The sequence below is a fragment of the Sciurus vulgaris genome (assembly GCF_902686455.1).
Source record: "Sciurus vulgaris genome assembly, chromosome: 4".
Lineage (NCBI taxonomy): Eukaryota > Metazoa > Chordata > Mammalia > Rodentia > Sciuridae > Sciurus > Sciurus vulgaris.
The window spans coordinates 96,215,655-96,232,761 of NC_136464.1; the positions used below are offsets into that span (position 1 = coordinate 96,215,655).

The 17,107-nt window shown below is 38.2% G+C and overlaps 1 pseudogene across 1 annotated transcript in view; it reads right to left on the reverse strand.

Annotated features, from left to right (window-relative positions):
* LOC306658958 (Krueppel-like factor 12) overlaps positions 1–12,104 on the reverse strand; it is a 41,224-nt pseudogene extending 29,120 nt beyond the window's left edge. The window contains exons 1-3 of the transcript in view: positions 12,006–12,104; positions 11,444–11,581; positions 3,604–4,150 (exon numbers count right to left, since the gene is read on the reverse strand). The product of the transcript in view is annotated as a Krueppel-like factor 12 (transcript). The remainder of the gene's footprint in view (positions 1–3,603; positions 4,151–11,443; positions 11,582–12,005) is intronic.
* Positions 12,105–17,107: the final 5,003 nt, after the last annotated feature.

The window sequence follows — 17,107 nt, forward strand, 5'->3', positions numbered from 1 at the left end:
AGGAGAACAAATACTCCCTTTAGGGTCTTGTTTATAGGCATCCTGTCTCAGTTAATGTGGCAGCAAACACTGGTCCCTGTGTGTGGAGCTCAGCACCTCTCTCATGACTTTGGGGATTTAGTGCTGCTTCTGCTTTGGGTACCAAGTGGCATAATATTTCCTCAGGAGATCTCTCACAATCTTCCTCTCATGACTCTACTCAAAACTGTGTTCCTTTACCATATGTTCCAGAACACTATTCCATTTTTCTTCATATCTCATGCTCCACTCAAGGTTCACTAAGATATACGCATGCTCTGGGATGGCCAACAACTTTAGGACATTACCAACTTGGATGGGTGGAGGTTCAGTCTCATTAGAACTCACTTCCTAAACTTTTGCTGTTACTTCAGCATTCTTGTGGAAATTTCAGCCCAGCGCTTCCCCAAACCCTCATCATCCCCTTCTGAGCATCACAGTCAAAACATTTCTTCCTCCCATATGCAATAAGCTACATGGAAATAATTTTGTCAAACATAGCTGTATGTATTTGTGATTATAATCAAACACTTTCCACTGACACAATCCCTACTGGTCTGTTATATTCCAACTTAGCCATGATAAGAGTTATGTAATTATTTTTTATGATTTATTGTTTAATATTGGCCTCACCCATTAGCCTTTGAGTACTGTGCAACAGAATCAGCAACTGTTTTGTTCCACATTGTAGGCCTGGTGTCAATAATGTGTGGTAATTACAGATGATCAAGAAACAATTGAATGAACAAAAGACTTTTAATACCTGATGCATTAGATTAGATATGGATGTGGATATTCACAGTCCTTTGTGTAATGTGACATACCAGGTAATCTTTTTTCCCTATCAGATATCAGATATGTCATGCCAACTTTAAAAGTAATTAGCCAGTACAATTATTGAGTTTATCAGTGGCAATTTTTGTCTTTGTTGTTAGCATTTTGAAAATCCAACTCCCGTATCCTATTTCCTTTTGCTCATCCATACCAGATTATAAATCCAAAGTGGGAAGGAAAGGAGCAACTCCCTTCATCACTCAGCTCTCTCACTGTGGCCCAAAGCCCAGCTACATAGGCAAAAATGAAAAGTGAGGAATACTGAACTATGCTTTTCTGTATCCATTCTGTGAGGTAGGCAGACCTGCTCCACTGGACACATTTACTGTCATCTAATTAATCAGTTAAGCAATAAAAAACTTACAAAATGCTATAGCAATATTTGTGGTGATTATAAAAATATTAACTAATAAAAACAGAAACATGAAATATTTCTGTACAATTTCTCATACCTATCTCTCCTCCAGAATGATTTGTTGTTGTAATGACATGTCTGTTTTTATTAAAAAATAGAGAAAAAGAAATTGTGAACATTATTGCCTCTGGTATTTGGTGAGAACAAAAATAATGATGAATAACTGCAAATATTTACTAGTATTTATAAAACCTAGCCATTTATATTACTTTCTTAATCTTCCCAATAATCTTAGGATAGATCACATTACCCCCATTTTATCACTGATGAAAATGAGGATTAATGAGATTAAATAATTTTCTCACATTCATTACTGTAAGTGAGAGAACCAGAATTCCAAGTAACGTATCTTTGATCTTAAATCTCATGTTCCTAGTAACCACATCACAGGCCAATAGGTTTATGATTAAATAAATTTTTATTCTATATATGAAAAATTTTCCAAGTAAAACACACTAAATGAAACTAACAAGTATACTCATGTAGAGTATAAATCACAGCCTGAGATTTAAAACATCATCTGCAATCATATATTTTCTATGAAATTAAATTTTAGTCATATACTTCATATATTTATGTTAAATAAAATCTAACTCTCCCACAAAATGATAATGCAAATATGATTTGTTTTGATTCCTTCATTCATGAGTCAAAACTGCAAAAAAGGTCATGAGCAACAATAAAAATATTTGTTAATCATCTTCATAATGAAAGCTGTATTTCTCTTAAGCAGCACTGCAGGAAGATTGGACTCTACCTTTATACATAAACATGTATATGAAATAATGTAATGTACAAAGTTCTAAGTTTCACTATGTCATAATTCCTAGTTCTTGAAAAATAATATATCTAACTTCTGAAATACTTAATTGTTTTGAACTTGTTATTCTATTACTTAAATAGATTTGTGTATTTGCATCAGAAGTATTTGCAATATCAAATAAGGCTTGACTTGAGTGAAATCACTAAAATGGTTCCCGAGTTTTTCTTTTTCCTCTACCTTTTCCCTGCAGGGCCAGGGGACCAGTTCCTGACCCATAAGAAGTAGAGGTTTTCAGGTAATGAGCTCAAGTTCGCAGACTAAATTTTCTGAATGCTCTGAATCATGAAAATTTTTTACTTTGTTAAATTGGGAAGGTGAAATGTCTATCAGTGTTATAAAAAGACTCAAGTAGATTTATGTGAAGATAACTCATGGATTTGCCAAAAATAACTTGCCAATGGTAAATAGACAATTCTCTAGTAAATGTTTGCAAAACTCTGTCTAAAATTGCAATCAACTACATCTTTTTATATTGAATCCTATTTTATACAAGAACCCAAACTACCACGTTTACTAACATTTTATGAGAAAACAGTATGTGTTGTGTATTCATCAATCACATATTTATTATAGGCCTCAGCAGTAATAAAATGTCAAAGGAAAAACTAATGTAAGTCAAACTAACATCATTTCTAGGCATTGAAGACATTGTGCATACATACACATCTTATTTAAAAGGGAATGAGTCAATGATTAGGGGCTTTTACATTTCTATAGATGGATAGGAAGAAAAAAGAGATGGCATGATGTTACTACATTTCCTTCTAATCAATTTTTGGGAAAGAAAAACAACTAAGAAGCAGAAAATCACTTCATGATCAGTGGCATAACTACCAAATTTGTTGCATAGTATCTTCGTGCATTCTAAACCCTAGAAGGGAATGTTTATATTTCATTTAAAATATTCCATTATATAAAGTCCTCCTGTTATTTAAAATAATACTCACCTAGACTTCTAATATGGTAAGAACCAACCTACCTGGTATTTTTTATAACCAAACACCCAACTGTAGGATTATCTTAATGGTAATCTACAAGTCACTCAAAAGTGAATGATTAGATTTCAGGAATTGCAATTTCATGCTATTTTTTCTTACTGCCATTCAAATAAGCTCCAGTCTGAAAAAACTAAAAAGAAACATCTTGATTTACTTTTTAAAAGAATTCATATTGACTGGCTTCTGTGAGGAATCCACACATTTGCACTGCATACGTAATCCCACTAACTACAGACTTCACTTGCCATCTGATCATTTAAAGGTAAGCATTACTTTGCAAAATTAGATCCCTGAATCCTGATATTAAATAACCTGATAAATAAAAACAAAGACTAGGGAAAACTGAAGCACATACTTACACAAATATGGTTCCTACCAAACTGTGCTCTATTCAGTGTCTGATCAGTAGTTTCTTTGGACATAGGGTTTGCATACAGCTAAAGTTCCACTCCTTGAATAAATGAATACTTCTCTCCAGTGCTGAAATAAATCAAGGATTTGCTTATGTCTCTTAACTTTTCCATGACTTCTCCCATCCTACAAAAGCAGCACAACAATAGTGTCACTCACATTGCCAGGTGACCTTATAGCTGTGTAGATAACAGGCACCAACTGTACCACCATGGGAATGCGGCGAGCATGACTCAGTTTGTTAGACTGTAAGTTCATGGGACTTGAAGGTGGTACAGGATGGATAATGTGCAAAAACTTCTGGTCTCCCTTGCCAGACCCAGAGGCGACAAGGGGTCCTAGAGTTAATAATGTTGACAAAGATGATGCTAAAGATACTGATGTTGTAACTGTTGAGAATGAGGTTGGACAACTAGATGAAGTTGAAGAGGTTGAAGTTGAAGTAGGTGAGGAGGCAGATGCTGTCATGGAAACTGGGGAGGATTAAATAGCAGTAGGTGATGTCCTGGCTTTGTTTATTGACAAGTCCACTGGTTCAGTTTGTGTTTGGAAGTGATTCATGAATAAAGAGTCCTCTGGGGACTTCCCTTTTACATTATTTAGCAACAGGGAAACAGCTTCTATATTGGGGTATTTGTGGACATTTGAAGACTGTGGGGAGAAAAACAGACCACAAGTTTATCTTTGTTAATTAAATATTTTAGTAGATGAATGATTCATTACTTGAAGGTTTATTAATTTTTTTATTGTCATGGGACATTAATTCACTTCCCCAATATATGAAGAATTGTTCTGTGACAGTCACAGTGACTAAAACTAAAGGTACAAAAGTACAAAACAGTAAGACAAGAGACCATAAATACATTTTCTTTTGATCAAGGGAGAACAACACTGCTATTAAAATACAGCAAAATCAATGTTTTATGGAAGAAAAACAGGTCACAGGAACCTAAGAGTGAACAGAAAGTGTACATAGAAAGTTCTAAAAGACACGTTCAGGGTACAAAGCATTATGTACTTAGAACTGTACAAATAAAACCTATTTAATTAAAAGTTTTATTTTGTTGTTTGATTCATCACTGCATTATGAGTCTTGGTTTCCTGTTATAAACTCATGCTAGTTTTCATTAGATACTCAAAGATCCTTTGCAACTCTATAATTCTATAACATAAAGTCTCCCCTTAATCAAATTATCATAACCTGGAGACATAATATCACTTGGCAGCGACCCTAGGCAAACTTACTACAACATTTCCACTTTAACGTTTGCTGGAAGAGATACAATAGTCATATTCATTTTGAACATTAAAAAATAACACAAAGTTCTCTAGCCTCCCAGTTCCAATAAATAAATTACCAAACATTAGTCATTTCTAACAACTAAATTACAACTTAATTCAGTGAATAGCAAAGATTTTGTTAAAATGTACACAACTATTACACTGATATTTTGAAAAATCCTATACTGACAAGGTTAAATTGTCTATGCCTTTTTGTTTAATTAAAATAATGATAATTGTGCCCAAGTTAATTTGCATTCGTTTAAGTGTTAGCAAAATTTACTAATAAAGACCTCAAGATCTGACCCAGACTAATGTTCTCAAGCATGCTGTCACTGGGCATGAATATACACCTATTCATATACTATTCACTCATAAATTTAAAAAGCATTTACTGAATATCTTCTGAGACCTCAAATAGACCAATGGTTCTACTTGTATCAGTCTAACCTTGACAAAAATAACTAGCCTATTAACAGGTTATTTTGGTAACATTTAATTTAGCCATGCTAGCACATGCATTATTGTTCTATTAGATGAAGATAAAATTCTTCTCTTCAGCTTTTTTATGATATCAGGACAACAGTGCCTAAAATTATGTTAGGTTGTTATTTTGTTCTTAGTTTCATAAAAGATTCTGACTTGCTATTCTCCACCAAAATGTGACCATACTTTTTTAAAAAGACAAAATGTGTTTCTGAAAGTCTTTCTTTATAGAATGTAAATTACAGCTCCATTCAAAATATAAAACAGGCAATAATGCAAAGGCTTTTTTATTCATCAACTATGAGAAAAAAAGCATCAACTATACCAGCTCAATTAAAAAGGAAAATGTGCTGATGTGTTAGTGATTTTCCTTTTTTTTCTTCTTCCTAGCTAATACAGCTACTTACATTAAAAAATGTCAATTAAGAAAAAGAAGAACCATCCCAAAATATCTCCTGTATGAAATTCTAAATGACAAGATTTTCATTTTATGTGCTAAAATTTAACTTTTTTGAATCACTCAGTGCGGGGGCGCCTAGCACATAAAACTCATGCCAGGGAAGTGTGCCTGGCGCATAAAGACCCATGCCAGAGGTTGGTAATCTTCCTCTGGAGGATGATAGCAAGGACTCGTCATAAGTTGGGTGCTGCCAAGGCCTTCCCTGGAAGACGATAGCAAGGACTCGTCGTAAGTTGAGTAAAGCTGGAGCCCCTTCCTCAGAGTGTTAATCTCTCTTCCTTTTTTGTTTTTCACCAGAACTCACAATATTACGCGGATTAATCATGTTTAATAAAGTTCTTCGGTTGAAGGATGATGGGAACACTAACAGTTCATATGAGTTAACTCAATTCCAGTAAAATAAAGTTCATTTGTTTACACAAAGCACTAATATTCCTATAGGGAATGGTGGACATTCTGAAGCAATATGTCTTGTGATGTTTTTGCTAACTTTTACAAGATTCCCAGACATCTAGTTGCATATAAGTGATTCTCTTAGCTTCAGTGATCAACATATTTATTACATCTGGTTTCTTCTGCAAAGTAATGAGCCTCCCACAGAAATACATTATATTTAGTTCAAAAGAAAAGTTTTAGTTCTTTAAGATGAAGATTTTTTACTCTAAAGATAATAACTTGGTTCTTAATAGTATAATATGATTTAACATAGCATAGACATGTAATTATAGTCATGAAAAATTAATAACAAATTACTAGAAGTTATAATTAATCTTAGCAGTAAGAAATCAAATAGAAGTTAAACTTCAAGGAAAAACAAGTGGTATACAACAACTTGCTTTTGTAAGTTTCGAGTCAAGGATACTTCATTGTGGAAAAATGTCAAGTAAGATAAGATATTACCAGATGGCGCCTGTTGGCTAAATGCCCAAATCCTTCTTCTGTTATCTATGCCCTTGAAACTCCCTCCTTTATTCTTAGTAAGTTTGTAAAGGGTATAAAAATTGCTGGTGAATTCAATAAACTTGTCAGCAACCTAACACTGACCTGAGTCTGTGTGGTTGCTGTCCATCGCCGACGCTGCGCCGCCTAATCACTCGGGGCTTTTACATTTCAGGCCATCAAGGACCCCTGGACTCTGCTGCTTGGGCTGGTCCCCGGCAACTCAGAGACATTAAGAAAAACAAAACAAACACCATAAATTGATTTTTTTATTAAAACAGTTATGAGTGCTATTTACTCTTTCAACAAAAATAGTATTTCAGTTTGTTCTCAGAATTACCATTTCTTTGTAGAACTATGTCAGGTGTTTCTTATTAGTATATTATACACTTCATTAAATTCCTTGTTGAGGCTGCTTTCATAACACTATACCAATTAGATTATTATTTAAAATAAAAAGCATATCATTAAATGCATTACTGAATGCCACTGGTTTGACTTTAAATATACTCTAGATCAGTTCCTTTATTCTTCTTAGGTATTAGACATACCCCAAATTCTTATTTTGGAAAGAGTGATTATTTCAACTGCGAATTTTTCTCCTCATACCTATCTTAGCTATAGGTTCCTATGTGTATTTACAAACCAAGTGCTGGGAGTATTTTAAAGTAGGTGAAAATGACACTAGCAGGTGACACCAGAACAGGAGTTGGGGAAAATGCAGAGCTTGTTTGCAAAGAGATTGCTTCTGAGACCTCAAGCCTCACTGAGCTTTGCAAGGAGTTTAGATATCTCTAGATGATGAACAGAAGCCCAGTTTTGGTAGGTCTCTGCTTCATCCCTGCCTGAGGAAAACACCTACTCCTTAAGCTGACACATAGGGGCAGAAGAGCGTTTCTCTCACAATCTTGTTGTGTATGCTACAAAACTGAGAAGACCAAATACAGGAGCCACTAGTACATTCAGATGCTTGAGAATTGCATATCTCATGTGCTCAAACCAAAATAGAGAAAGTAGTCATAAAAATAATGAAGAATAAAGCAAACCTTTGGATCAAAGACTTGGGGTCTAGGCCAAATTATGCATGTATTTATAAATGAAAACATCACAGAGATGCATGGTGGTTCCTTTTGCATGTATAGCAGCTGAAGGGCAAGCAGCATATTTAAAAGTAGCACTTCCTCAGTACAAACAGGACAAAAATCTGTACTGAACCATGTTTCTGTATTCAATGTTGACACAGGATTGCATTTTGACAGTCCCCACTAATCTTGTATGATATGCTAATATGGCAGGTGATGCTGCCCATATTCAGCTTCAGGCTGCACATGCATATTGGCAAAGTCAGACAAACTACAAAAACGTGTTCAAAATGGTTGTGGTACACTCCCATTCCTCCTTTTAAGAAAAAGACCTGATAGGCTCAGCCCTGGAATCAGCATTAGGAATCCACTGCTTTGCTGCTAGGGAGTGGAATCTGAAATGCACTGGTTCTGAGGTTTAGACCCTAAATTGGAAGTTGTGGTAAGGTACCTCGAGCACAGGAGATGGCTAAGAGGGAAACTAAAGCTGAGAAGAAACAAAGGAAAACAGAAAAGAAATGCCTAGGCAGGTGGAAACCACAGGAGAAGATCACAGATGCTGGAAACAAGTGGGGACATGCACCCAGAAACAGCCTTGAAGGGACAGGGATGCTGAGAAGACAAAAACAAAGAACATTTATAAATTGTAAGCATGATGAAGAAGACAAACTGCTATAAAAATAATAGAGGATTTCATACTAAAATTTTACCCTCTATTACTAAGTTCTGAATTCTTGACACAATATTGATACTACTTAGTAGTATCAACTGAGTGTTTTGTTTGCTTTCAAATAAAACTGCATCCAGATTTTTGCCTGAGAGTGCCACTGGATGAATTTTTGCTATTGATTCTCCTGGTATGGAAAGATTAAACTCTTACTACAAACATATTATCAAACAAACAAACAAACAAAAAAAAAAAAAAACACTTCTTCTAAAGGCATGATGATCATCTAAGAACACTGGGTTTTTATCAAAGAGAGTTATTTTATTTCCTAATAGATGATATCTCTGAAAGAGTATAAAGTTTTTAAAGTTTTACACTATGTATTATGAAATAATAGCATAGGCTAGGAGCAGTGGCACATGCCTGTAAATCCCAGTAACTTGGAGGTTGTGGCAGGAGGAAGACAAGTTCAATGCAAGCCTTAACAATTTAGTGAGGCCATAAGCAAATTAGCAAGACTTGATCTCAAAATAAAATATAAAAAGGACTGGGGATGTTGCTCAGGGGCTAAGTGACCCTGTGTTCAATCACTTATGCAAAAGTAATGAAAGAAATAAAGAAGCAAAGAAAGAAGAAAAAAAAAAAAGAAAAGAAAAAGAAGTAAAAGCATAAATACATGCAAAAGTCCAGCAAAGTAAATGTAACAATATACACCACAAAGTATGAAAACTTAATATAAGTGGACTATGTTGTCACATAATTTTTTCACAAATCTGAAGATTAGTCTTACCTAACATAATCCACTCAATAAAATATTTTACTGAACATTCTAATGAATGTGTTCTTTTTAGTGAATTTCCAAAGAGCACTTCTAAGTTTTGCTACCTACATATATATTTCCTGAATAGACATTTCAAAATGTAACTTTAGCTTCAGCATTTTGCCAAATGAAAGTAAGAAGGAATCTAAAACCTCCCACTTGTTCATGTCCATAGTACTAGGTGAGTTTCCCATAGTCAGTCATGAAGTTTATTATAGTTTTCAGTGAGTAAGAAGCATTTCTAATGCTGTTCATGTGTTTTAATTGCCTGGAAATCTTAAAAGGAAAAAGACTTATCTGACACCACCTGATCTTTGGAAAGTCCTACAGAGAATCCTATGGGTCTTCAGGTTGAGGATCATATGAATAATACACTGTTAAATGTTACCCAAGACTTATGTACTGTCTATTTCATCCTTAATGGCAGTAGGGATTTTTTAGAGATGTGGACCTTGAACACATATGGGATGATGACAACTATCCACCCATCATTTAAAAACGCTGTTTTATTTTGGTTTTACAAATTTTTTTTGAAAAATAATTTCACGTTAGTTTTTAGAAGAGATTATTAAATGATTTGCCTAATATCACATGGCTTGTGTTTAACTATGAAAAAGATCTTTGTTTTACAGACTGTTGTGTGATATTATAGGAAGAAAATGAGATCTGGGAATAAAAATACTTGAGCTAATGACCTGCCCCTGCTACTTATTAGCTATTCTATCTTGGTTTCATCACTAAAATTCTTCATGTCTTACCTTCTCAATCCATAAAGAAGTAATCTTAAGTCCAAACTTGTTAAATTGTTGTGAAGACAGAACTAAGGCATCAAACACTTTTAATGGTGAGAAATGTGAGAGACAAGCAAATGAGCAGACTTCTCTCTTCTTAGAACTAAAAATTCCAAACACAACTCCACCTATTACTAAAATTATCTCAGAGGTGATCTGACTCACTAAATGCAGCATGAGGTGTATTCTGATTCTGGATCATGGAGATGTATTCTGATTCTGGATCATGGACAGTTGTTGCCAAACCACCAAATGAATCTGGGCTACAAAAATAACTGTACAAATTACTTTAGAGATCAGTTAGGATTTAAAAAATAGAAATTCTGAAATAAGAGCAGACAGTTACTTGACACTGTTGTTGCTATCTTTCTATATATTTTAGCCTCATCAGATCAACCCATAGACGACCATACAGTAGGTGTTAGAATACATTTTAACTGACTGAACTGACTGCATAATTCCACAATACAAACAACCTCTATCAATCCATATTTTAAGGTACATATACATTATGACAGTAATATATAAATATACTCAAATAATTGGGAGATGTGAATCATTCTTAGAGTTACCACAGATGAATAGAGGATGCTTGCTTCTTTTGTCTCAGAAGAAAATTATATAAAGTTCAGTCTGATTTAATGAGTATAAGGAAAGTGCTTTTGAAGATTATTATGCATATCACATAAAAAAGGAGGAATTAAACCGAATTCCATCTGTGGTCACTTGACTTTTTAAGTTATACTGCATTATGTTAAGTACATATATATTTTAATTAAAGAGCCATTTTCTTTATCATGATGTGCACAGTAGGAATATAGCTCAGTGTTTGCAACTTCAGTTTCTCTCATTAACAGATGAAATTTGAAAAGTGTATACACTTTTGTGTAAAGCGAGTGCTCTAAAGTTCTGACTGACTATTTTGTTCTATGTGCCAGCTGAATTCATGTTAGCTTCTGCTGATACCAATCAGGAGGAGCAGGTGGAATTTAAAACTGAGTTTCCCAGTATCTTTGGTGGTACCGTGCCCACAGGAATGAAGCACTTTTGTAGACTGCTGGTAATTCTGATGGATGTTCTGAAGAGATTCAGTGTGCAATTGTGAGAAGGATGTGGTGTTCTCATGTTTATCATGATTCTGGAAATTCTTGGATTGTGTGTGTAGGGTAAGTAATGACACAAGCACCCCACTTTGAAAGAACTCGCATTGAAAGAGGGAAATCAGAAACATTAGGCAGGTCCTATGTTGGTGGTGAATATAAAGAAGTCCAAGATAAAAGGAGGATTTTAAAATTTGAAAATGCTTGAGGATACACTTTTCTCCCTCAGTGAACGCTATCACCCATTTGGATACTTACAACGTATTCTGTTTGCAGAAAAACTAAACATCAGCATGTGTACCTTCAAAACCGACTTGCCGATACAGCCGCTTCTACTTTGAATATTGCAGATCTAACGTCTTTTGCTCGCACTGGTAACGAAGTAAGGTACTCTTTTGGAGTAGAATTGAGTGCAAATGAGTGACTGATAGATTCAAAGGAAATGACTTTGTGCAACTAATCTCACAGTAAAGAATCTTTACAGGAATTCCGTCACACATAAATTCTGGAAGCTTGAAAATTGGATGAGAATTTTTTTTTTTTTTTCCTGCCAGCAAATATTGGTCCTGGTATTATAGACTGTGTGAGCCATTACCACATCCCTTTACCTATTAATAGTACAGACAGTCCCTGGCTAAATTGCTGAGGCATTCCACAATGAAGGGAAACTGACTTTGCCCAGGAGAAACACCTTAATTTACGCCCCCCACCAGAGCTTAGAATATATGAAATATCCAGAACATGCATAGGGCTGTGCATTTTGACCAGATATCTACTGGTTCGTATTTTTTTCAATTGAAAATGCCAAGAGGAAAAAAAAAAAAAAAAAAAAAAAAAAAAAAGAGTGAGAAAGGAGTCACTGGATTGTGATTGTGCTGACTTGGGTTCCAAGTGTGGATGATCCCATGTGTGAAGGAGTGGCTTCCGTGACGTGGTGCCCGCACTGCACATACTGCCTGAGCTCACAGAGGGGCTGCATGTCTGCACGATGGCGTCACGATTCCCATGGTAATCAGAGACGCTTCCGGTCCTGGCACCTTCAGACCAGGATTAAAGAAAAGTGCCTGCTCAGCTGTGATGGAAAGAGGAAAGACTAAGTGAGTGAGTAAAAGAGGAGTGCTCTTTTCAAGTAATGTGATCCTAACCTCTTCGTCCAAGAGAAAAGGAGCCAGGGTGTGTGCGGAGCGCAGCCCCGCGGGCCTGCAGTGAATCCCTCCAGGTCCAGGCAGGACCAGGGACCCCGCCTGACAGCTCGCACTACCGTCCAGGCCCGCTAGGTAGCGCTGTGATCGTTCGGCCGCACCCGCCACCCACTGTGACAGCCCGGGATCCGAGCTTCTGCTGCAGTCAGTCAGCCCCCGCCAGGTTGAATGGACCGGGCTGGGACAGAGGGGTGCTTGACCGTAGGACGGACCCCAAGCTTAGCACCGGCCCCAGCGGCATGGCCCTCTCTCGGAACCCACTCCTCCAGCTCTGGTCACGCCTGGGATGTGGCCAAGTCCAAAACTGACCTAGGGCCCCAGCAGTCACACGAAATGATGGCTGGTGACAGCTCAGGGCAGGCGAGCATGCGGTCCAGCTCGGGGGCTTAGGGGGGTCATGGAATTGGGGAACGGCACACCCAATCTGGCGGGTTTCCCCTACCTTCCCAAAGAGACCAAACAGGAGACAGACGGAACCTGGGAAGTTGGTCTTCTCAGTGCAGGTTGGTGGCTGCTGTGATGCCTGATGAGTAGAGGAGGGAGTCATTCACTCAGCATGTGACATGGGGGACAGGAAGGTGCTGACCAGCCAGGAAAGATGTATTGTGCTAACTCCACCTGCCAGGTCCCATCATCTTGGCTGCTGCCTAAAATCCAGGCTGCCCAGAGAAATGTTCCTGGTGTGATTTTTGCAAAGAGACCCTTCAAGTCACTTTGAGATGCAGAAATATCTTGCCACTCTGTGTTCACACAAGAATTCATTCTCTTGACCAGACTGGTGCCCTTTGGGCCCAAGGCCCTCTGGCTTATTGCCAGGAGTCCTCTTACCAGCGACTGGAGGATGCAAACCACAGGTCAGTGGATGAAACGAGAGCCTGATGATGACATGACGAGCACAGCTTCACAGGTCATAATGCCATATTTGAATATGCAGCATGCTGAAAGAGGAATGGTACAAAAATTCAAAGCTGAATACTCCAAAATGAAGGGTAAGGACATTTTGGGGGCACGAGAAACAGAAGGGTGTTGGTGCTGAAAACCAAACTCATTCAAGAGACACTAGAAACACTGTCATTGTTAACGGCCTACCCCCTAATGTCAGGACATTGCTTCAGCTTCAACAAACTGTACCAATTCACGAAGGAGTAATGGCCAGATCATTCTGCAGGTGAAGATCATGACTGAGCCTAATTGTCTTTGCAAAGACATCAATTCACTTGCAAATTTTTGGCCCTCTCCTGTTGCTGATGATACACATGCTGATGTTAAGAAACTTCATCGCCAGGAAGAGAGGAGTCGGTGTGTGGGGGGAGGGGGGGCGGGGGGCGCGTCTTCTGAGGCATTGGAGGGATCCGGTTCATCCAGCACAAGGGACCTCGCGGAAACCTGACAGCCCGCACTCCCTTTCTGCTGGGGGCGCTGTGCTCCTTTGGCGGCACCCGGCCCCGAGACAGTCCAGCCTCGTGACTCCTGCTTTAGACAGTTAGCTCGCATCAAGTTTAGCGGACACAGGAGGAAGGGAGGCGTGCGGGATAGCACATAGGTCACCGAGTTTAGCACTGGCCCCAACGGCACTGACCTCCGGACCCAGGCCTCCAGCCCAGGGCTCACCCAGAACTTTGCTGACTCAGTAACGTGGCCCACGGCGCTAACAGACACATGGAGTGATAGCTCTTGACAACTCAGTGCAGCGGAGCACCCACGGCAGCTCGGTGTCTTAGGTGTTCAATGAATTGGGAAACATCACCACAAGTCTGGTGTGTTGCCCCTCTTTTCCTAGAAAGTTCGAAAGAGGAGAGTGTTGGAACCTGGGAAGTTGGATTCTGATTGGAGGTGGGTGAATGCTGTGATCCCTAATGAGGAGAGGAGGGACTCATTCACTCAGCAGTTGAGATGGAGGCCAGGAAGTAGGTGGTCAGTGAGGAGAGATGTTCTGGGTTCACTCCACCTGCCAGGCCCCACCATTTCTGCTGCTGCCTTACAGCTAGACTACACCTAGTCATTGTCCTGGTATGATTTCTCAAAGAGCCTTTCAAATCACCTTTACATGCAGAAATGTCTGGTCAATCTTTCTTCACAAAAGGGTTCATTCTCTGGACCTGACTACTGCCTGTCTGGCAGAAGCCTCTGTGGACAATGGCAAGAGTCCTACTACCAGAACCTGGAAGATGCAGACTACATCCCAGCTGATCAAACAGGAACCTGATGATGGCATGGGGAACACAGTTTAACAAGTCATAGTACCCAATTGGAAAATGCATCATGCTGAAAGAGGAATAGTAAAAAGCTTCAAAGCTGAATATTCAGAAAGGAAGAGTAAGGACATTTGGGGGGCACTAAAAGCTGAAGGGTGTTGGAGATGAAAACCAAGTTCAGTGAAGGACACTTAAAAAATTGTCATTGGTAATGTTCTACCCCAAAATTACAGGAAATTTCTTCAGCCTCAAATTACTATACAAATTCAGGAAGAAGTAAAGGCCTGATCATTCTGTAAGCAATGATAATGTCTGACTCTAATTCTTCTTGCAAGGACATCAATGGACTTCCAAATTCCTGTCTCTTTCTTGTTGCTTGCAAGGGTCAGATGATTATTCATATGCTGATTTTGATTTTCTCTGGCACATGACCCATGAGAAAAGGTTTTCCTTACACCACTGCACCTACACCAAGACCTCCAATTTAAGCAAGTACAAATTTGGATATACAGCAATGAACAATGTCTCTTAAAGAGTGAGCCACAGTATCAGAAATTAACACAAAACATCTCTGATAAATGCAAAATGAAGACCCAAGTTGGGCAAATCCTGAATTTCAAAACAGAAAACGTTAAAGAATATCTCAAGGTTTGTGGGGCTTATTAAGGTAGGAAAGGGTATACTAAAACATTTTCAATATTGAAAATGATTTTTTGGACTTGCTTATAACCTCCACAAACATGCCACATGACTAATGCCTCCAATTTCATTCTTTCAGTGTGATTTCCTTGAAATAGGCATTCTTGTGTCTTTGCTTACTCTACAAAGCTCAATCAAATATTTCCCAGAACCATGCTAAAGATGAGAATACTATATCCTTCACCAAATTCTAAAGAGCATCTTTTCATAACAACCATCCAAATTAACAATTGTTTATAAAAGTGCTTCATTTGTTTTGACACTGGACCTCCAAAGATTCAGGGAAAGCTGATTTTAAATTCCCCCTGTTCCTCCTGAATGATATCAGTAGAAGCTCAGGTATGTATTCAGCCCCAATTTATACAATTCTTTAAGAAGATATCATCTAACCCACTGCAAAGCCAAACTGACTGAGAAAATGAAGGGCCAGGGGCAGCTGTTTTTGTTTTCATCTCTTGGTCTTCCAGCTGACATTGAGTTTCACTTGGAAAGTGCTGAAGTGTAGAACACCATTTAATTTGCAGAGAGTGTGGGAGTGTGTCCCAGAAGGCTCCTATTTCTCAGACACTACTGCAGTTGACATTCTGCATTTTGTGCCATTGAGACCTGTTGAGCATTTTCTTCTTGAATAACTTTGCTGATGAAAAACCCACATCAGCACATTCATGAGAAAGGTATAACCCTTGAGCTCCCGAGAGTGGTCTCATCTCCAGGAATACCTACTCCTAAGAAATCCAGGTCACTGTGGAAGCACTGCTGACTAGCACCACAGCTCCATGCTGAAAATTTTCATTGGAGAGAGCTTCCATGAAAAATTGGGAAATTTTCAACTCTTTTGTATTTAGTTGACTTAATAAAGGAGAAAACATGTAGACATTAGGGGGTTAGCATTAATCGAAGAGGCTGTTTTATTTTTGCTGTTGTGGATGGCTGAACCCAGAGCCTTGTGCATGGAAGGCTTTCACTCTAACTACTGAGCTATATTTGTAGACCTTCAAGAGGCTCATTAAGGAAGATGACTGGTTTCTCTGCTGGTCTGACTCTGAAACTTATTGCAGGAAAAGCACCCCAAGATAAAGTCAAACAATTTCTAACGATTTTTTTAAATTATACTTTTGAGAACACTCCTGCAGAAAAACTTTTTTGCATGTCAAGACCCACAGTCTAGTGGGGTATAATGAGGGACTGATTTATTCTTGTCTACTTAAAAATAAAAATGATGGTCACTAATCATTGAGCAGGAAATTATGCCAGCGATCACTGGAGGACTGGGGCAGGAGGATAGGCAGGCATATATGGGAATTATAATATGCTCTGGATGATAGTGTGAAAGGGAGTTTTTTGGGATCATTCACATATGGACCCCAAGGCAGCACAATCACAATTCAGTGACTCCTTTCTCGCTCTTCTTTTTCCTCCTGGCATTTTCCATTGAAAAATACTAACCAGTAGATATCTGGGCGTAATGCACAGCCCCGTGCAGGTGTTGGATTTTGCCTATCTTCTCCGCTATTGGGGAGGTAAAGGAAGATGTTTCTCCTGGGTAAAGCCAGTTTCCCTTGATTAGGGAATGCCTCAGCAATTTAGTCAGGCACTGTCTGTAACTATAAATAGGCAAAGGGAAGTGGTAATGGCTCACACGGTCTATAATCCCAAGACCAATATTTCTGGCAGAAAAAAAAAAATTCTTATCCAATTTTCAAACTTCCAGTATTTATGTGTGACGGAATTCCTGTAAAGATTCTTTACTGTGAGATTAGTTGCACAAAGTCATATCCTTTGATCTCTCAGTCACTCATTTGCACTCAATTCTACTCCAAAAGAATACCGTACTTCGTTACCAGTGCGAGCAAAAGATGTTAGACCTGCAATATTCAAAGAGGAAG